Below are 22,429 nucleotides of genomic sequence, written 5' to 3' on the forward strand. Positions count from 1 at the left end.
AAAATTAAAAATGCACCTAAAACCTAAACCAAACGTTGCAGGTGCTTATTTCTTCATGCGCAGTGGTCAACGCGGCACTCTCTAGCTGCCAAGAGCACTTTTTACTGTGCGCACCCAACCAGAGTGACGGGCGGAGCACATTTCAGAAAACGTGCTCAGCTCGTCGAGAAAATGCGATTTAAGCAATAAGATTAAAAATGCACCTAAAACCTAAACCAAACGTTGCAGGTGCTTATTTCTTCATGCGCAGTGGTCAACGCGGCACTCTCTAGCTGCCAGGAGCACTTTTTACTACGCGCACCCAACCAGAGCGACGGGAGGAGCACATTTCAGAAAACGTGCACAGCTCGTCGAGAGAATGCGATTTAAGCAATAAAATAAAAAAATGCACCTAAAACCTAAACCAAACGTTGCAGGTGCTTATTTCTTCGTGCGCAGTGGTCAACGCGGCACTCCCTAGCTGCCAGGAGCACTTTTTACTGTGCGCACCCAACCAGAGCGACGGGAGGAGCACATTTCAGAAAACGTGCTCAGCTTGTCGAGAAAATGCGATTTAAGCAATAAAATTACAAATGCACCTAAAACCTAAACCAAACGTTGCAGGTGCTTATTTCTTCTTGCGCAGTGGTCAACGCGGCACTCTCTAGCTGCCAGGACCACTTTTTACTATGCACGCCCAACCAGAGCGACGGGAGGAGCACATTTCAGAAAACGTGCTCAGCTCGTCGAGAAAATGCGATTTAAGCAATAAAATTAAAAATGCACCTAAAACCTAAACCAAACGTTGCAGGTGCTTATTCATTCATGCGCAGTGGTCAACGCGGCACTCCCGAGCTGCCAAGAGCACTTTTTACTGTGCGCACCCAACCAGAGCGACGGGAGGAGCACATTTAAGAAAACGTGCTCAGCTCGTCGAGAGAAAGCGATTCAAGCAATAAAATTAAAAATGCACCTAAAACCTAAACCAAACGTTGCAGGTGCTTATTTCTTCGTGCGCAGTGGTCAACGCGGAACTCCCTAGCTGCCAGGAGCTCTTTTTACTGTGCGCACCCAACCAGAGCGACGGGAGGAGCCCATTTCAGAAAACGTGCTCAGCTCGTCGAGAAAATGCGATTTAAGCAATAAGATTAAAAATGCACCTAAAACCTAAACCAAACGTTGCAGGTGCTTATTTCTTCGTGCGCAGTGGTCAACGCGGAACTCCCTAGCTGCCAGGAGCTCTTTTTACTGTGCGCACCCAACCAGAGCGACGGGAGGAGCCCATTTCAGAAAACGTGCTCAGCTCGTCGAGAGAATGCGATTTAAGCAATAAAATAAAAAATGCACCTAAAACCTAAACCAAACGTTGCAGGTGCTTATTTCTTCGTGCGCAGTGGTCAACGCGGCACTCCCTAGCTGCCAGGAGCTCTTTTTACTGTGCGCACCCAACCAGAGCGACGGGAGGAGCACATTTCAGAAAACGTGCTCAGCTTGTCGAGAAAATGCGATTTAAGCAATAAAATTAAAAATGCACCTAAAACCTAAACCAAACGTTGCAGGTGCTTATTTCTTCATGCGCAGTGGTCAACGCGGCACTCTCTAGCTGCCAAGAGCACTTTTTACTGTGCGCACCCAACCTGAGTGACGGGAGGAGCACATTTCAGAAAACGTGCTCAGCTCGTCGAGAAAATGCGATTTAAGCAATAAGATTAAAAATGCACCTAAAACCTAAACCAAACGTTGCAGGTGCTTATTTCTTCATGCGCAGTGGTCAACGCGGCACTCTCTAGCTGCCAGGAGCACTTTTTACTGTGTGCACCCAACCAGAGTGACGGGAGGAGCACATTTCAGAAAACGTGCTCAGCTCGTCGAGAAAATGCGATTTAAGCAATAAAACTAAAAATGCACCTAAAACCTAAACCAAACGTTGCAGGTGCTTATTTCTTCATGCGCAGTGGTCAACGCGGCACTCTCTAGCTGCCAGGAGCTCTTTTTACTGTGCGCACCCAACCACAGCGACGGGAGGAGCACATTTCAGAAAACGTGCTCAGCTTGTCGAGAAAATGCGATTTAAGCAATAAAATAAAAAAATGCACCTAAAACCTAAACCAAACGTTGCAGGTGCTTATTTCTTCGTGCGCAGTGGTCAACGCGGCACTCCCTAGCTGCCAGGAGCACTTTTTACTGTGCGCACCCAACCAGAGCGACGGGAGGAACACATTTCAGAAAACGTGCTCAGCTTGTCGAGAAAATGCGATTTAAGCAATAAAATTAAAAATGCACCTAAAACCTAAACCAAACGTTGCAGGTGCTTATTTCTTCTTGCGCAGTGGTCAACGCGGCACTCTCTAGTTGCCAGGACCACTTTTTACTATGCACGCCCAACCAGAGCGACGGGAGGAGCACATTTCAGAAAACGTGCTCAGCTCGTCGAGAAAATGCGATTTAAGCAATAAAATTAAAAATGCACCTAAAACCTAAACCAAACGTTGCAGGTGCTTATTCATTCATGCGCAGTGGTCAACGCGGCACTCTCTAGCTGCCAGGAGCACTTTTTACTATGCGCGCCCAACCAGAGCGACGGGAGGAGCACATTTCAGAAAACGTGCTCAGCTCGTCGAGAGAATGCGATTTAAGCAATAAAATAAAAAAATGCACCTAAAACCTAAACCAAACGTTGCAGGTGCTTATTTCTTCGTGCGCAGTGGTCAACGCGGCACTCCCTAGCTGCCAGGAGCACTTTTTACTGTGCGCACCCAACCAGAGCGACGGGAGGAGCACATTTCAGAAAACGCGCTCAGCTTGTCGAGAAAATGCGATTTAAGCAATAAAATTAAAAATGCACCTAAAACCTAAACCAAACGTTGCAGGTTCTTATTTCTTCTTGCGCAGTGGTCAACGCGGCACTCTCTAGCTGCCAGGAGCACTTTTTACTATGCGCGCCCAACCAGAGCGACGGGAGGAGCACATTTCAGAAAATGTGCTCAGCTCGTCGAGAGAATGCGATTTAAGCAATAAAATAGAAAAATGCACCTAAAACCTAAACCAAACGTTGCAGGTGCTTATTTCTTCGTGCGCAGTGGTCAACGCGGCACTCCCTAGCTGCCAGGAGCACTTTTTACTGTGCGCACCCAACCAGAGCGACGGGAGGAGCACATTTCAGAAAACGTGCTCAGCTTGTCGAGAAAATGCGATTTAAGCAATAAAATTAAAAATGCACCTAAAACCTAAACCAAACGTTGCAGGTGCTTATTTCTTCTTGCGCAGTGGTCAACGCGGCACTCTCTAGCTTCCAGGAGCACTTTTTACTATGCACGCCCAACCAGAGCGACGCGAGGAGCACATTTCAGAAAACGTGCTCAGCTCGTCGAGAAAATGCGATTTAAGCAATAAAATTTAAAATGCACCTAAAACCTAAACCAAACGTTGCAGGTGCTTATTTCTTTGTGTGCAGTGGTCAACGCGGCACTTTTTAGCTGCCAAGAGCACTTTTTACTATGCGCACCCAACCAGAGTGACGGGAGGAGCACATTTCAGAAAACGTGCTCAGCTCGTCGAGAAAATGCGATTTAAGCAATAAAATTAAAAATGCACCTAAAACCTAAACCAAACGTTGCAGGTGGTTATTTCTTCATGCGCAGTGGTCAACGCGGCACTCTCTAGCTGCGAAGAGCACTTTTTACTGTGCACACCCAACCAGAGTGACGGGAGGAGCACATTTCAGAAAACGTGCTCAGCTCGTCGAGAAAATGCGATTTAAGCAATAAAATTAAAAATGCACCTAAAACCTAAACCAAACGTTGCAGGTGCTTATTTCTTCATGTGCAGTGGTCAACGCGGCACTCCCTAGCTGCCAAGAGCACTTTTTACTATGCGCACCCAACCAGAGTGACGGGAGGAGCACATTTCAGAAAACGTGCTCAGCTCGTCGAGAAAACGCGATTTAAGCAATAAGATTAAAAATGCACCTAAAACCTAAATCAAACGTTGCAGGTGCTTATTTCTTCATGCGCAGTGGTCAACGCGGCACTCTCTAGCTGCCAGGAGCACTTTTTACTGTGCGCACCCAACCAGAGTGACGGGAGGAGCACATTTCAGAAAACGTGCTCAGCTCGTCGAGAAAATGCGATTTAAGCAATAAAATTAAAAATGCACCTAAAACCTAAACCAAACGTTGCAGGTGCTTATTTCTTCATGCGCAGTGGTCAACGCGGCACTCTCTAGCTGCCAAGAGCACTTTTTACTGTGCGCACCCAACCAGAGTGACGGGCGGAGCACATTTCAGAAAACGTGCTCAGCTCGTCGAGAAAATGCGATTTAAGCAATAAGATTAAAAATGCACCTAAAACCTAAACCAAACGTTGCAGGTGCTTATTTCTTCATGCGCAGTGGTCAACGCGGCACTCTCTAGCTGCCAGGAGCACTTTTTACTACGCGCACCCAACCAGAGCGACGGGAGGAGCACATTTCAGAAAACGTGCACAGCTCGTCGAGAGAATGCGATTTAAGCAATAAAATAAAAAAATGCACCTAAAACCTAAACCAAACGTTGCAGGTGCTTATTTCTTCGTGCGCAGTGGTCAACGCGGCACTCCCTAGCTGCCAGGAGCACTTTTTACTGTGCGCACCCAACCAGAGCGACGGGAGGAGCACATTTCAGAAAACGTGCTCAGCTTGTCGAGAAAATGCGATTTAAGCAATAAAATTACAAATGCACCTAAAACCTAAACCAAACGTTGCAGGTGCTTATTTCTTCTTGCGCAGTGGTCAACGCGGCACTCTCTAGCTGCCAGGACCACTTTTTACTATGCACGCCCAACCAGAGCGACGGGAGGAGCACATTTCAGAAAACGTGCTCAGCTCGTCGAGAAAATGCGATTTAAGCAATAAAATTAAAAATGCACCTAAAACCTAAACCAAACGTTGCAGGTGCTTATTCATTCATGCGCAGTGGTCAACGCGGCACTCCCGAGCTGCCAAGAGCACTTTTTACTGTGCGCACCCAACCAGAGCGACGGGAGGAGCACATTTAAGAAAACGTGCTCAGCTCGTCGAGAGAAAGCGATTCAAGCAATAAAATTAAAAATGCACCTAAAACCTAAACCAAACGTTGCAGGTGCTTATTTCTTCGTGCGCAGTGGTCAACGCGGAACTCCCTAGCTGCCAGGAGCTCTTTTTACTGTGCGCACCCAACCAGAGCGACGGGAGGAGCCCATTTCAGAAAACGTGCTCAGCTCGTCGAGAAAATGCGATTTAAGCAATAAGATTAAAAATGCACCTAAAACCTAAACCAAACGTTGCAGGTGCTTATTTCTTCGTGCGCAGTGGTCAACGCGGAACTCCCTAGCTGCCAGGAGCTCTTTTTACTGTGCGCACCCAACCAGAGCGACGGGAGGAGCCCATTTCAGAAAACGTGCTCAGCTCGTCGAGAGAATGCGATTTAAGCAATAAAATAAAAAATGCACCTAAAACCTAAACCAAACGTTGCAGGTGCTTATTTCTTCGTGCGCAGTGGTCAACGCGGCACTCCCTAGCTGCCAGGAGCACTATTTACTGTGCGCACCCAACCAGAGTGACGGGAGGAGCACATTTCAGAAAACGTGCTCAGCTCGTCGAGAAAATGCGATTTAAGCAATAAAATTAAAAATGCACCTAAAACCTAAACCAAACGTTGCAGGTGCTTATTTCTTCATGCGCAGTGGTCAACGCGGCACTCTCTAGCTGCCAAGAGCACTTTTTACTGTGCGCACCCAACCAGAGTGACGGGAGGAGCACATTTCAGAAAACGTGCTCAGCTCGTCGAGAAAATGCGATTTAAGCAATAAGATTAAAAATGCACCTAAAACCTACACCAAACGTTGAAGGTGCTTATTTCTTCATGCGCAGTGGTCAACGCGGCACTCTCTAGCTGCCAGGAGCACTTTTTACTACGCGCACCCAACCAGAGCGACGGGAGGAGCACATTTCAGAAAACGTGCTCAGCTCGTCGAGAGAATGCGATTTAAGCAATAAAATTAAAAATGCACCTAAAACCTAAACCAAACGTTGCAGGTGCTTATTTCTTCATGCGCAGTGGTCAACGCGGCACTCTCTAGCTGCCAGGAGCACTTTTTACTACGCGCACCCAACCAGAGCGACGGGAGGAGCACATTTCAGAAAACGTGCTCAGCTCGTCGAGAGATTGCGATTTAAGCAATAAAATTAAAAATGCACCTAAAACCTAAACCAAACGTTGCAGGTGCTTATTTCTTCGTGCGCAGTGGTCAACGTGGAACTCCCTAGCTGCCAGGAGCTCTTTTTACTCTGCGCACCCAACCAGAGCGACGGGAGGAGCACATTTCAGAAAACGTGCTCAGCTCGTCGAGACAATGCGATTTAAGCAATAAAATTAAAAATGCACCTAAAACCTAAACCAAACGTTGCAGGTGCTTATTTCTTCGTGCGCAGTGCTCAACGCGGCACTCCCTAGCTGCCAGGAGCACTTTTTACTGTGCGCACCCAACCAGAGTGACGGGAGGAGCACATTTCAGAAAACGTGCTCAGCTCGTCGAGAAAATGCGATTTAAGCAATAAAATTAAAAATGCACCTAAAACCTAAATCAAACGTTGCAGGTGCTTATTTCTTCATGCGCAGTGGTCAACGCGGCACTCTCTAGCTGCCAAGAGCACTTTTTACTGTGCGCACCCAACCAGAGTGACGGGAGGAGCACATTTCAGAAAACGTGCTCAGCTCGTCGAGAAAATGCGATTTAAGCAATAAGATTAAAAATGCACCTAAAACCTAAACCAAACGTTGCAGGTGCTTATTTCTTCATGCGCAGTGGTCAACGCGGCACTCTCTAGCTGCCAGGAGCACTTTTTACTACGCGCACCGAACCAGAGCGACGGGAGGAGCACATTTCAGAAAACGTGCTCAGCTCGTCGAGAGAATGCGATTTAAGCAATAAAATAAAAAATGCACCTAAAACCTAAACCAAACGTTGCAGGTGCTTATTTCTTCGTGCGCAGTGGTCAACGCGGCACTCCCTAGCTGCCAGAAGCTCTTTTTACTGTGTGCACCCAACCAGAGCGACGGGAGGAGCACATTTCAGAAAACGTGCTCAGCTCGTCGAGAGAATGCGATTTAAGCAATAAAATAAAAAATGCACCTAAAACCTAAACCAAACGTTGCAGGTGCTTATTTCTTCGTGCGCAGTGGTCAACGCGGCACTCCCTAGCTGCCAGGAGCTCTTTTTACTGTGCGCACCCAACCAGAGCGACGGGAGGAGCACATTTCAGAAAACGTGCTCAGCTCGTCGAGAAAATGCGATTTAAGCAATAAAATTAAAAATGCACCTAAAACCTAAACCAAACGTTGCAGGTGCTTATTTCTTCATGTGCAGTGGTCAACGCGGCACTCCCTAGCTGCCAAGAGCACTTTTTACTGTGCGCACCCAACCAGAGTGACGGGAGGAGCACATTTCAGAAAACGTGCTCAGCTTGTCGAGAAAATGCGATTTAAGCAATAAAATTAAAAATGCACCTAAAACCTAAACCAAACGTTGCAGGTGCTTATTTCTTCATGCGCAGTGGTCAACGCGGCACTCTCTAGCTGCCAAGAGCACTTTTTACTGTGCGCACCCAACCTGAGTGACGGGAGGAGCACATTTCAGAAAACGTGCTCAGCTCGTCGAGAAAATGCGATTTAAGCAATAAGATTAAAAATGCACCTAAAACCTAAACCAAACGTTGCAGGTGCTTATTTCTTCATGCGCAGTGGTCAACGCGGCACTCTCTAGCTGCCAGGAGCACTTTTTACTGTGTGCACCCAACCAGAGTGACGGGAGGAGCACATTTCAGAAAACGTGCTCAGCTCGTCGAGAAAATGCGATTTAAGCAATAAAACTAAAAATGCACCTAAAACCTAAACCAAACGTTGCAGGTGCTTATTTCTTCATGCGCAGTGGTCAACGCGGCACTCTCTAGCTGCCAGGAGCTCTTTTTACTGTGCGCACCCAACCACAGCGACGGGAGGAGCACATTTCAGAAAACGTGCTCAGCTTGTCGAGAAAATGCGATTTAAGCAATAAAATAAAAAAATGCACCTAAAACCTAAACCAAACGTTGCAGGTGCTTATTTCTTCGTGCGCAGTGGTCAACGCGGCACTCCCTAGCTGCCAGGAGCACTTTTTACTGTGCGCACCCAACCAGAGCGACGGGAGGAACACATTTCAGAAAACGTGCTCAGCTTGTCGAGAAAATGCGATTTAAGCAATAAAATTAAAAATGCACCTAAAACCTAAACCAAACGTTGCAGGTGCTTATTTCTTCTTGCGCAGTGGTCAACGCGGCACTCTCTAGCTGCCAGGACCACTTTTTACTATGCACGCCCAACCAGAGCGACGGGAGGAGCACATTTCAGAAAACGTGCTCAGCTCGTCGAGAAAATGCGATTTAAGCAATAAAATTAAAAATGCACCTAAAACCTAAACCAAACGTTGCAGGTGCTTATTCATTCATGCGCAGTGGTCAACGCGGCACTCTCTAGCTGCCAGGAGCACTTTTTACTATGCGCGCCCAACCAGAGCGACGGGAGGAGCACATTTCAGAAAACGTGCTCAGCTCGTCGAGAGAATGCGATTTAAGCAATAAAATAAAAAAATGCACCTAAAACCTAAACCAAACGTTGCAGGTGCTTATTTCTTCGTGCGCAGTGGTCAACGCGGCACTCCCTAGCTGCCAGGAGCACTTTTTACTGTGCGCACCCAACCAGAGCGACGGGAGGAGCACATTTCAGAAAACGCGCTCAGCTTGTCGAGAAAATGCGATTTAAGCAATAAAATTAAAAATGCACCTAAAACCTTAACCAAACGTTGCAGGTTCTTATTTCTTCTTGCGCAGTGGTCAACGCGGCACTCTCTAGCTGCCAGGAGCACTTTTTACTATGCGCGCCCAACCAGAGCGACGGGAGGAGCACATTTCAGAAAATGTGCTCAGCTCGTCGAGAGAATGCGATTTAAGCAATAAAATAGAAAAATGCACCTAAAACCTAAACCAAACGTTGCAGGTGCTTATTTCTTCGTGCGCAGTGGTCAACGCGGCACTCCCTAGCTGCCAGGAGCACTTTTTACTGTGCGCACCCAACCAGAGCGACGGGAGGAGCACATTTCAGAAAACGTGCTCAGCTTGTCGAGAAAATGCGATTTAAGCAATAAAATTAAAAATGCACCTAAAACCTAAACCAAACGTTGCAGGTGCTTATTTCTTCTTGCGCAGTGGTCAACGCGGCACTCTCTAGCTTCCAGGAGCACTTTTTACTATGCACGCCCAACCAGAGCGACGCGAGGAGCACATTTCAGAAAACGTGCTCAGCTCGTCGAGAAAATGCGATTTAAGCAATAAAATTTAAAATGCACCTAAAACCTAAACCAAACGTTGCAGGTGCTTATTTCTTTGTGTGCAGTGGTCAACGCGGCACTTTTTAGCTGCCAAGAGCACTTTTTACTATGCGCACCCAACCAGAGTGACGGGAGGAGCACATTTCAGAAAACGTGCTCAGCTCGTCGAGAAAATGCGATTTAAGCAATAAAATTAAAAATGCACCTAAAACCTAAACCAAACGTTGCAGGTGGTTATTTCTTCATGCGCAGTGGTCAACGCGGCACTCTCTAGCTGCGAAGAGCACTTTTTACTGTGCACACCCAACCAGAGTGACGGGAGGAGCACGTTTCAGAAAACGTGCTCAGCTCGTCGAGAAAATGCGATTTAAGCAATAAAATTAAAAATGCACCTAAAACCTAAACCAAACGTTGCAGGTGCTTATTTCTTCATGTGCAGTGGTCAACGCGGCACTCCCTAGCTGCCAAGAGCACTTTTTACTATGCGCACCCAACCAGAGTGACGGGAGGAGCACATTTCAGAAAACGTGCTCAGCTCGTCGAGAAAACGCGATTTAAGCAATAAGATTAAAAATGCACCTAAAACCTAAATCAAACGTTGCAGGTGCTTATTTCTTCATGCGCAGTGGTCAACGCGGCACTCTCTAGCTGCCAGGAGCACTTTTTACTGTGCGCACCCAACCAGAGTGACGGGAGGAGCACATTTCAGAAAACGTGCTCAGCTCGTCGAGAAAATGCGATTTAAGCAATAAAATTAAAAATGCACCTAAAACCTAAACCAAACGTTGCAGGTGCTTATTTCTTCATGCGCAGTGGTCAACGCGGCACTCTCTAGCTGCCAAGAGCACTTTTTACTGTGCGCACCCAACCAGAGTGACGGGCGGAGCACATTTCAGAAAACGTGCTCAGCTCGTCGAGAAAATGCGATTTAAGCAATAAGATTAAAAATGCACCTAAAACCTAAACCAAACGTTGCAGGTGCTTATTTCTTCATGCGCAGTGGTCAACGCGGCACTCTCTAGCTGCCAGGAGCACTTTTTACTACGCGCACCCAACCAGAGCGACGGGAGGAGCACATTTCAGAAAACGTGCACAGCTCGTCGAGAGAATGCGATTTAAGCAATAAAATAAAAAAAATGCACCTAAAACCTAAACCAAACGTTGCAGGTGCTTATTTCTTCGTGCGCAGTGGTCAACGCGGCACTCCCTAGCTGCCAGGAGCACTTTTTACTGTGCGCACCCAACCAGAGCGACGGGAGGAGCACATTTCAGAAAACGTGCTCAGCTTGTCGAGAAAATGCGATTTAAGCAATAAAATTACAAATGCACCTAAAACCTAAACCAAACGTTGCAGGTGCTTATTTCTTCTTGCGCAGTGGTCAACGCGGCACTCTCTAGCTGCCAGGACCACTTTTTACTATGCACGCCCAACCAGAGCGACGGGAGGAGCACATTTCAGAAAACGTGCTCAGCTCGTCGAGAAAATGCGATTTAAGCAATAAAATTAAAAATGCACCTAAAACCTAAACCAAACGTTGCAGGTGCTTATTCATTCATGCGCAGTGGTCAACGCGGCACTCCCGAGCTGCCAAGAGCACTTTTTACTGTGCGCACCCAACCAGAGCGACGGGAGGAACACATTTAAGAAAACGTGCTCAGCTCGTCGAGAGAAAGCGATTCAAGCAATAAAATTAAAAATGCACCTAAAACCTAAACCAAACGTTGCAGGTGCTTATTTCTTCGTGCGCAGTGGTCAACGCGGAACTCCCTAGCTGCCAGGAGCTCTTTTTACTGTGCGCACCCAACCAGAGCGACGGGAGGAGCCCATTTCAGAAAACGTGCTCAGCTCGTCGAGAAAATGCGATTTAAGCAATAAGATTAAAAATGCACCTAAAACCTAAACCAAACGTTGCAGGTGCTTATTTCTTCGTGCGCAGTGGTCAACGCGGAACTCCCTAGCTGCCAGGAGCTCTTTTTACTGTGCGCACCCAACCAGAGCGACGGGAGGAGCCCATTTCAGAAAACGTGCTCAGCTCGTCGAGAAAATGCGATTTAAGCAATAAAATTAAAAATGCACCTAAAACCTAAACCAAACGTTGCAGGTGCTTATTTCTTCGTGCGCAGTGCTCAACGCGGCACTCCCTAGCTGCCAGGAGCACTTTTTACTGTGCGCACCCAACCAGAGTGACGGGAGGAGCACATTTCAGAAAACGTGCTCAGCTCGTCGAGAAAATGCGATTTAAGCAATAAAATTAAAAATGCACCTAAAACCTAAACCAAACGTTGCAGGTGCTTATTTCTTCATGCGCAGTGGTCAACGCGGCACTCTCTAGCTGCCAAGAGCACTTTTTACTGTGCGCACCCAACCAGAGTGACGGGAGGAGCACATTTCAGAAAACGTGCTCAGCTCGTCGAGAAAATGCGATTTAAGCAATAAGATTAAAAATGCACCTAAAACCTACACCAAACGTTGCAGGTGCTTATTTCTTCATGCGCAGTGGTCAACGTGGCACTCTCTAGCTGCCAGGAGCACTTTTTACTACGCGCACCCAACCAGAGCGACGGGAGGAGCACATTTCAGAAAACGTGCTCAGCTCGTCGAGAGAATGCGATTTAAGCAATAAAATTAAAAATGCACCTAAAACCTAAACCAAACGTTGCAGGTGCTTATTTCTTCATGCGCAGTGGTCAACGCGGCACTCTCTAGCTGCCAGGAGCACTTTTTACTACGCGCACCCAACCAGAGCGACGGGAGGAGCACATTTCAGAAAACGTGCTCAGCTCGTCGAGAGAATGCGATTTAAGCAATAAAATAAAAAATGCACCTAAAACCTAAACCAAACGTTGCAGGTGCTTATTTCTTCGTGAGCAGTGGTCAACGCGGCACTCCCTAGCTGCCAGGAGCACTTTTTACTGTGCGCACAAAACCAGAGTGACGGGAGGACACATTTCAGAAAACGTGCTCAGCTCGTCGAGAAAATGCGATTTAAGCAATAAAATTAAAAATGCACCTAAAACCTAAACCAAACGTTGCAGGTGCTTATTTCTTCAAGCGCAGTGCTCAACGCGGCACTCCCTAGCTGCCAGGAGCACTTTTTACTGTGCGCACCCAACCAGAGTGACGGGAGGAGCACATTTCAGAAAACGTGCTCAGCTCGTCGAGAAAATGCGATTTAAGCAATAAAATTAAAAATGCACCTAAAACCTAAACCAAACGTTGCAGGTGCTTATTTCTTCATGCGCAGTGGTCAACGCGGCACTCCCGAGCTGCCAAGAGCACTTTTTACTGTGCGCACCCAACCAGAGCGACGGGAGGAGCACATTTCAGAAAACGTGCTCAGCTCGTCGAGAGATTGCGATTTAAGCAATAAAATTAAAAATGCACCTAAAACCTAAACCAAACGTTGCAGGTGCTTATTTCTTCGTGCGCAGTGGTCAACGTGGAACTCCCTAGCTGCCAGGAGCTCTTTTTACTCTGCGCACCCAACCAGAGCGACGGGAGGAGCACATTTCAGAAAACGTGCTCAGCTCGTCGAGAAAATGCGATTTAAGCAATAAAATTAAAAATGCACCTAAAACCTAAAACAAACGTTGCAGGTGCTTATTTCTTCATGTGCAGTGGTCAACGCGGCACTCTCTAGCTGCCAGGAGCACTTTTTACTGTGCGCACCCAACCAGAGTGACGGGAGGAGCACATTTCAGAAAACGTGCTCAGCTCGTCGAGAAAATGCGATTTAAGCAATAAAATTAAAAATGCACCTAAAACCTAAACCAAACGTTGCAGGTGCTTATTTCTTCATGCGCAGTGGTCAACGCGGCACTCTCTAGCTGCCAAGAGCACTTTTTACTGTGCGCACCTAACCAGAGTGACGGGAGGAGCACATTTCAGAAAACGTGCTCAGCTCGTTGAGAAAATGCGATTTAAGCAATAAGATTAAAAATGCACCTAAAACCTAAACCAAACGTTGCAGGTGCTTATTTCTTCATGCGCAGTGGTCAACGCGGCACTCTCTAGATGCCAAGAGCACTTTTTACTGTGCGCACCCAACCAGAGTGACGGGAGGAGCACATTTCAGAAAACGTGCTCAGCTTGTCGAGAAAATTCGATTTAAGCAATAAAATTAAAAATGCACCTAAAACCTAAACCAAACGTTGCAGGTGCTTATTTCTTCATGCGCAGTGGTCAACGCGGCACTCTCTAGCTGCCAGGAGCTCTTTTTACTGTGCGCACCCAACCAGAGCGACGGGAGGAGCACATTTCAGAAAACGTGCTCAGCTTGTCGAGAAAATGCGATTTAAGCAATACAATTAAAAATGCACCTAAAACCTAAACCAAACGTTGCAGGTGCTTATTTCTTCTTGCGCAGTGGTCAACGCGGCACTCTCTAGCTGCCAGGAGCACGTTTTACTATGCGCGCCCAACCAGAGCGACGGGAGGAGAACATTTCAGAAAACGTGCTCAGCTCGTCGAGAAAATGCGATTTAAGCAATAAAATTAAAAATGCACCTAAAACCTAAAAAAAACGTTGCAGGTGCTTATTTCTTCATGCGCAGTGGTCAACGCGGAACTCCCGAGCTGCCAAGAGCACTTTTTACTGTGCGCACCCAACCAGAGCGACGGGAGGAGCACATTTCAGAAAACGTGCTCAGCTCGTCGAGAGAATGCGATTCAAGCAATAAAATTAAAAATGCACCTAAAACCTAAACCAAACGTTGCAGGTGCTTATTTCTTCGTGCGCAGTGGTCAACGCGGAACTCCCTAGCTGCCAGGAGCTCTTTTTACTGTGCGCACCCAACCAGAGCGACGGGAGGAGCACATTTCAGAAAACGTGCTCAGCTCGTTGAGAAAATGCGATTTAAGCAATAAAATTAAAAATGCAGCTAAAACCTAAACCAAACGTTGCAGGTGCTTATTTCTTCATGCGTAGTGCTCAACGCGGCACTCCCTAGCTGCCAGGAGCACTTTTTACTGTGCGCACCCAACCAGAGTGACGGGAGGAGCACATTTCAGAAAACGTGCTCAGCTCGTCGAGAAAATGCGATTTAAGCAATAAAATTAAAAATGCACCTAAAACCTAAACCAAACGTTGCAGGTGCTTATTTCATCATGCGCAGTGGTCAACGCGGCACTCTCTAGCTGCCAGGAGCACTTTTTACTGTGTGCACCCAACCAGAGTGACGGGAGGAGCACATTTCAGAAAACGTGCTCAGCTCGTCGAGAAAATGCGATTTAAGCAATAAAATTAAAAATGCACCTAAAACCTAAACCAAACGTTGCAGGTGCTTATTTCTTCATGCGCAGTGGTCAACGCGGCACTCTCTAGCTGCCAAGAGCACTTTTTACTGTGCGCACCCAACCAGAGTGACGGGAGGAGCACATTTCAGAAAACGTACTCAGCTCGTTGAGAAAATGCGATTTAAGCAATAAGATTAAAAATGCACCTAAAACCTAAACCGAACGTTGCATGTGCTTATTTCTTCATGCGCAGTGGTCAACGCAGCACTCTCTAGCTGCCAGAAGCACTTTTTACTACGCGCACCCAACCAGAGCGACGGGAGGAGCACATTTCAGAAAACGTGCTCAGCTCGTCGAGAGAATGTGATTTAAGCAATAAAATAAAAAATGCACCTTAAACCTAAACCAAACGTTGCAGGTGCTTATTTCTTCGTGCGCAGTGGTCAACGCGGAACTCCCTAGCTGCCAGGAGCTCTTTTTACTGTGCGCACCCAACCAGAGCGACGGGAGGAGCACATTTCAGAAAACTTGCTCAGCTCGTCGAGAAAATGCGATTTAAGCAATAAAATTAAAAATGCACCTAAAACCTAAACCAAACGTTGCAGGTGCTTATTTCTTCATGCGCAGTGGTCAACGCGGCACTCTCTAGCTGCCAGGAGCACTTTTTACTACGCGCACCCAACCAGAGCGACGGGAGGAGCACATTTCAGAAAACGTGCTCAGCTCGTCGAGAAAATGCGATTTAAGCAATAAAATTAAAAATGCACCCAAAACCTAAACCAAACGTTGCAGGTGGTTATTTCTTCAAGCGCAGTGGTCAACGCGGCACTCTCTAGCTGCCAAGAGAACTTTTTACTATGCGCACCCAACTAGAGTGACGGGAGGAGCACATTTCAGAAAACGTGCTCAGCTCGTCGAGAAAATGCGATTTAAGCAATAAAATTAAAAATGCTCCTAAAACCTAAACCAAACGTTGCAGGTGCTTATTTCTTCATGCGCAGTGGTCAACGCGGCACTCTCTAGCTGCCAGGAGCACTTTTTACTACGCGCACCCAACCAGAGCGACGGGAGGAGCACATTTCAGAAAACGTGCTCAGCTCGTCGAGAGAATGCGATTTAAGCAATAAAATTAAAAATGCACCTAAAACCTAAACCAAACGTTGCAGGTGCTTATTTCTTCGTGCGCAGTGGTCAACGCGGCACTCCCTAGCTGCCAGGAGCTCTTTTTACTGTGCGCACCCAACCAGAGCGACGGGAGGAGCACATTTCAGAAAACGTGCTCAGCTTGTCGAGAAAATGCGATTTAAGCAATAAAATTAAAAATGCACCTAAAACCTAAACCAAACGTTGCAGGTGCTTATTTCTTCGTGCGCAGTGCTCAACGCGGCACTCCCTAGCTGCCAGGAGCACTTTTTTACTATGCGCGCCCAACCAGAGCGACGGGAGGAGCACATTTCAGAAAACGTGCTCAGCTCGTCGAGAAAATGCGATTTAAGCAATAAAATTAAAAATGCACCTAAAACCTAAACCAAACGTTGCAGGTGCTTATTTCTTCATGCGCAGTGGTCAACGCGGCACTCCCGAGCTGCCAAGAGCACTTTTTACTGTGCGCACCCAACCAGAGCGACGGGAGGAGCACATTTCAGAAAACGTGCTCAGCTCGTCGAGAGATTGCGATTTAAGCAATAAAATTAAAAATGCACCTAAAACCTAAACCAAACGTTGCAGGTGCTTATTTCTTCGTGCGCAGTGGTCAACGTGGAACTCCCTAGCTGCCAGGAGCTCTTTTTACTCTGCGCACCCAACCAGAGCGACGGGAGGACCACATTTCAGAAAACGTGCTCAGCTCGTCGAGACAATGCGATTTAAGCAATAAAATTAAAAATGCACCTAAAACCTAAACCAAACGTTGCAGGTGCTTATTTCTTCGTGCGCAGTGGTCAACGCGGCACTCCCTAGCTGCCAGGAGCTCTTTTTACTGTGCGCACCCAACCAGAGCGACGGGAGGAGCACATTTCAGAAAACGTGCTCAGCTCGTCGAGAAAATGCGATTTAAGCAATAAAATTAAAAATGCACCTAAAACCTAAACCAAACGTTGCAGGTGCTTATTTCTTCATGTGCAGTGGTCAACGCGGCACTCCCTAGCTGCCAAGAGCACTTTTTACTGTGCGCACCCAACCAGAGTGACGGGAGGAGCACATTTCAGAAAACGTGCTCAGCTCGTCGAGAAAATGCGATTTAAGCAATAAAATTAAAAATGCACCTAAAACCTAAACCAAACGTTGCAGGTGCTTATTTTTTCATGCGCAGTGGTCAACGCGGCACTCTCTAGCTGCCAGGAGCACTTTTTACTGTGCGCACCCAACCAGAGTGACGGGAGGAGCACATTTCAGAAAACGTGCTCAGCTCGTCGAGAAAATGCGATTTAAGCAATAAAATTAAAAATGCACCTAAAACCTAAACCAAACGTTGCAGGTGCTTATTTCTTCATGCGCAGTGGTCAACGCGGCACTCTCTAGCTGCCAAGAGCACTTTTTACTGTGCGCACCCAACCAGAGTGACGGGAGGAGCACATTTCAGAAAACGTGCTCAGCTCGTCGAGAAACTGCGATTTAAGCAATAAAATAAAAAATGCACCTAAAACCTAAAACAAACGTTGCAGGTGCTTATTTCTTCATGTGCAGTGGTCAACGCGGCACTCTCTAGCTGCCAGGAGCACTTTTTACTGTGCGCACCCAAACAGAGTGACGGGAGGAGCACATTTCAGAAAACGTGCTCAGCTCGTCGAGAAAATGCGATTTAAGCAATAAAATTAAAAATGCACCTAAAACCTAAACCAAACGTTGCAGGTGCTTATTTCTTCATGCGCAGTTGTCAACGCGGCACTCTCTAGCTGCCAAGAGCACTTTTTACTGTGCGCACCTAACCAGAGTGACGGGAGGAGCACATTTCAGAAAACGTGCTCAGCTCGTTGAGAAAATGCGATTTAAGCAATAAGATTAAAAATGCACCTAAAACCTAAACCAAACGTTGCAGGTGCTTATTTCTTCATGCGCAGTGGTCAACGCGGCACTCTCTAGCTGCCAAGAGCACTTTTTACTGTGCGCACCCAACCAGAGCGACGGGAGGAGCACATTTCAGAAAACGTACTCAGCTCGTTGAGAAAATGCGATTTAAGCAATAAGATTAAAAATGCACCTAAAACCTAAACCAAACGTTGCAGGTGCTTATTTCTTCATGCGCAGTGGTCAACGCGGCACTCTCTAGCTGCCAGGAGCTCTTTTTACTGTGCGCACCCAACCAGAGCGACGGGAGGAGCACATTTCAGAAAACGTGCTCAGCTTGTCGAGAAAATGCGATTTAAGCAATAAAATTAAAAATGCACCTAAAACCTAAACCAAACGTTGCAGGTGCTTATTTCTTCTTGCGCAGTGGTCAACGCGGCACTCTCTAGCTGCCAGGAGCACGTTTTACTATGCGCGCCCAACCAGAGCGACGGGAGGAGCACATTTCAGAAAACGTGCTCAGCTCGTCGAGAAAATGCGATTTAAGCAATAAAATTAAAAATGCACCTAAAACCTAAAAAAAACGTTGCAGGTGCTTATTTCTTCATGCGCAGTGGTCAACGCGGAACTCCCGAGCTGCCAAGAGCACTTTTTACTGTGCGCACCCAACCAGAGCGACGGGAGGAGCACATTTCAGAAAACGTGCTCAGCTCGTCGAGAGAATTCGATTCAAGCAATAAAATTAAAAATGCACCTAAAACCTAAACCAAACGTTGCAGGTGCTTATTTCTTCGTGCGCAGTGGTCAACGCGGAACTCCCTAGCTGCCAGGAGCTCTTTTTACTGTGCGCACCCAACCAGAGCGACGGGAGGAGCACATTTCAGAAAACGTGCTCAGCTCGTTGAGAAAATGCGATTTAAGCAATAAAATTAAAAATGCAGCTAAAACCTAAACCAAACGTTGCAGGTGCTTATTTCTTCATGCGTAGTGCTCAACGCGGCACTCCCTAGCTGCCAGGAGCACTTTTTACTGTGCGCACCCAACCAGAGTGACGGGAGGAGCACATTTCAGAAAACGTGCTCAGCTCGTCGAGAAAATGCGATTTAAGCAATAAAATTAAAAATGCACCTAAAACCTAAACCAAACGTTGCAGGTGCTTATTTCATCATGCGCAGTGGTCAACGCGGCACTCTCTAGCTGCCAAGAGCACTTTTTACTGTGCGCACCCAACCAGAGTGACGGGAGGAGCACATTTCAGAAAACGTGCTCAGCTCGTCGAGAAAATGCGATTTAAGCAATAAGATTAAAAATGCACCTAAAACCTAAACCAAACGTTGCAGGTGCTTATTTCTTCATGCGCAGTGGTCAACGCGGCACTCTCTAGCTGCCAGGAGCACTTTTTACTGTGTGCACCCAACCAGAGTGACGGGAGGAGCACATTTCAGAAAACGTGCTCAGCTCGTCGAGAAAATGCGATTTAAGCAATAAAATTAAAAATGCACCTAAAACCTAAACCAAACGTTGCAGGTGCTTATTTCTTCATGCGCAGTGGTCAACGCGGCACTCTCTAGCTGCCAAGAGCACTTTTTACTGTGCGCACCCAACCAGAGTGACGGGAGGAGCACATTTCAGAAAACGTGCTCAGCTCGTCGAGAAAATGCGATTTAAGCAATAAGATTAAAAATGCACCTAAAACCTAAACCAAACGTTGCAGGTGCTTATTTCTTCGTGCGCAGTGGTCAACGCGGAACTCCCTAGCTGCCAGGAGCTCTTTTTACTGTGCGCACCCAACCAGAGCGACGGGAGGAGCCCATTTCAGAAAACGTGCTCAGCTCGTCGAAAAAATGCGATTTAAGCAATAAAATTAAAAATGCACCTAAAACCTAAAACAAACGTTGCAGGTGCTTATTTCTTCGTGCGCAGTGCTCAACGCGGCACTCCCTAGCTGCCAGGAGCACTTTTTACTGTGCGCACCCAACCAGAGTGACGGGAGGAGCACATTTCAGAAAACGTGCTCAGCTCGTCGAGAAAATGCGATTTAAGCAATAAAATTAAAAATGCACCTAAAACCTAAACCAAACGTTGCAGGTGCTTATTTCTTCATGCGCAGTGGTCAACGCGGCACTCTCTAGCTGCCAAGAGCACTTTTTACTGTGCGCACCCAACCAGAGTGACGGGAGGAGCACATTTCAGAAAACGTGCTCAGCTCGTCGAGAAAATGCGATTTAAGCAATAAGATTAAAAATGCACCTAAAACCTAAACCAAACGTTGCAGGTGCTTATTTCTTCATGCGCAGTGGTCAACGCGGCACTCTCTAGCTGCCAGGAGCACTTTTTACTACGCGCACCCAACCAGAGCGACGGGAGGAGCACATTTCAGAAAACGTGCTCAGCTCGTCGAGAGAATGCGATTTAAGCAATAAAATTAAAAATGCACCTAAAACCTAAACCAAACGTTGCAGGTGCTTATTTCTTCGTGCGCAGTGGTCAACGCGGCACTCCCTAGCTGCCAGGAGCTCTTTTTACTGTGCGCACCCAACCAGAGCGACGGGAAGAGCACATTTCAGAAAACGTGCTCAGCTTGTCGAGAAAATGCGATTTAAGCAATAAAATTAAAAATGCACCTAAAACCTAAACCAAACGTTGCAGGTTCTTATTTCTTCTTGCGCAGTGGTCAACGCGGCACTCTCTAGCTGCCAGGAGCACTTTTTACTATGCGCGCCTAACCAGAGCGACGGGAGGAGCACATTTCAGAAAACGTGCTCAGCTCGTCGAGAAATTGCGATTTAAGCAATAAGATTAAAAATGCACCTAAAACCTAAACCAAACGTTGCAGGTGCTTATTTCTTCATGCGCAGTGGTCAACGCGGCACTCTCTAGCTGCCAGGAGCACTTTTTACTGTGCGCACCCAACCAGAGTGACGGGAGGAGCACATTTCAGAAAACGTGCTCAGCTCGTCGAGAAAATGCGATTTAAGCAATAAAATTAAAAATGACCTAAAACCTAAACCAAACGTTGCAGGTGCTTATTTCTTCATGCGCAGTGGTCAACGCGGCAATCTCTAGCTGCCAAGAGCACTTTTTACTGTGCGCACCCAACCAGAGTGACGGGAGGAGCACATTTCAGAAAACGTGCTCAGCTCGTCGAGAAAATGCGATTTAAGCAATAAGATTAAAAATGCACCTAAAACCTAAACCAAACGTTGCAGGTGCTTATTTCTTCATGCGCAGTGGTCAACGCGGCACTCTCTAGCTGCCAGGAGCACTTTTTACTACGCGCACCCAACCAGAGCGACGGGAGGAGCACATTTCAGAAAACGTGCTCAGCTCGTCGAGAGAATGCGATTTAAGCAATAAAATTAAAAATGCACCTAAAACCTAAACCAAACGTTGCAGGTGCTTATTTCTTCGTGCGCAGTGGTCAACGCGGCACTCTCTAGCTGCCAAGAGCACTTTTTACTGTGCGCACCCAACCAGAGCGACGGGAGGAGCACATTTCAGAAAACGTGCTCAGCTCGTCGAGAGAATGCGATTCAAGCAATAAAATTAAAAATGCACCTAAAACCTAAACCAAACGTTGCAGGTGCTTATTTCTTCGTGCGCAGTGGGCAACGCGGCACTCCCTAGCTGCCAGGAGCTCTTTTTACTGTGCGCACCAAACCAGAGCGACGGGAGGAGCACATTTCAGAAAACGTGCTCAGCTCGTCGAGAAAATGCGATTTAAGCAATAAAATTAAAAATGCAGCTAAAACCTAAACCAAACGTTGCAGGTGCTTATTTCTTCGTGCGTAGTGCTCAACGCGGCACTCCCTAGCTGCCAGGAGCACTTTTTACTGTGCGCACCCAACCAGAGTGACGGGAGGAGCACATTTCAGAAAACGTGCTCAGCTCGTCGAGAAAATGCGATTTAAGCAATAAAATTAAAAATGCACCTAAAACCTAAACCAAACGTTGCAGGTGCTTATTTCTTCATGCGCAGTGGTCAACGCGGCACTCTCTAGCTGCCAAGAGCACTTTTTACTGTGCGCACCCAACCAGAGTGACGGGAGGAGCACATTTCAGAAAACGTGCTCAGCTCGTCGAGAAAATGCGATTTAAGCAATAAGATTAAAAATGCACCTAAAACCTAAACCAAACGTTGCAGGTGCTTATTTCTTCATGCGCAGTGGTCAACGCGGCACTCTCTAGCTGCCAGGAGCACTTTTTACTGTGTGCACCCAACCAGAGTGACGGGAGGAGCACATTTCAGAAAACGTGCTCAGCTCGTCGAGAAAATGCGATTTAAGCAATAAAATTAAAAATGCACCTAAAACCTAAACCAAACGTTGCAGGTGCTTATTTCTTCATGCGCAGTGGTCAACGCGGCACTCTCTAGCTGCCAAGAGCACTTTTTACTGTGCGCACCCAACCAGAGTGACGGGAGGAGCACATTTCAGAAAACGTGTTCAGCTCGTCGAGAAAATGCGATTTAAGCAATAAGATTAAAAATGCACCTAAAACCTAAACCAAACGTTGCAGGTGCTTATTTCTTCGTGCGCAGTGGTCAACGCGGAACTCCCTAGCTGCCAGGAGCTCTTTTTACTGTGCGCACCCAACCAGAGCGACGGGAGGAGCCCATTTCAGAAAACGTGCTCAGCTCGTCGAGAAAATGCGATTTAAGCAATAAAATTAAAAATGCACCTAAAACCTAAACCAAACGTTGCAGGTGCTTATTTCTTCGTGCGCAGTGCTCAACGCGGCACTCCCTAGCTGCCAGGAGCACTTTTTACTGTGCGCACCCAACCAGAGTGACGGGAGGAGCACATTTCAGAAAACGTGCTCAGCTCGTCGA

The sequence above is a fragment of the Syngnathus floridae genome, chromosome 11, assembly GCF_059516105.1.
Source record: "Syngnathus floridae isolate MCC-2025c chromosome 11, RoL_Sflo_1.0, whole genome shotgun sequence".
NCBI classification, from domain to species: Eukaryota; Metazoa; Chordata; class Actinopteri; order Syngnathiformes; family Syngnathidae; genus Syngnathus; species Syngnathus floridae.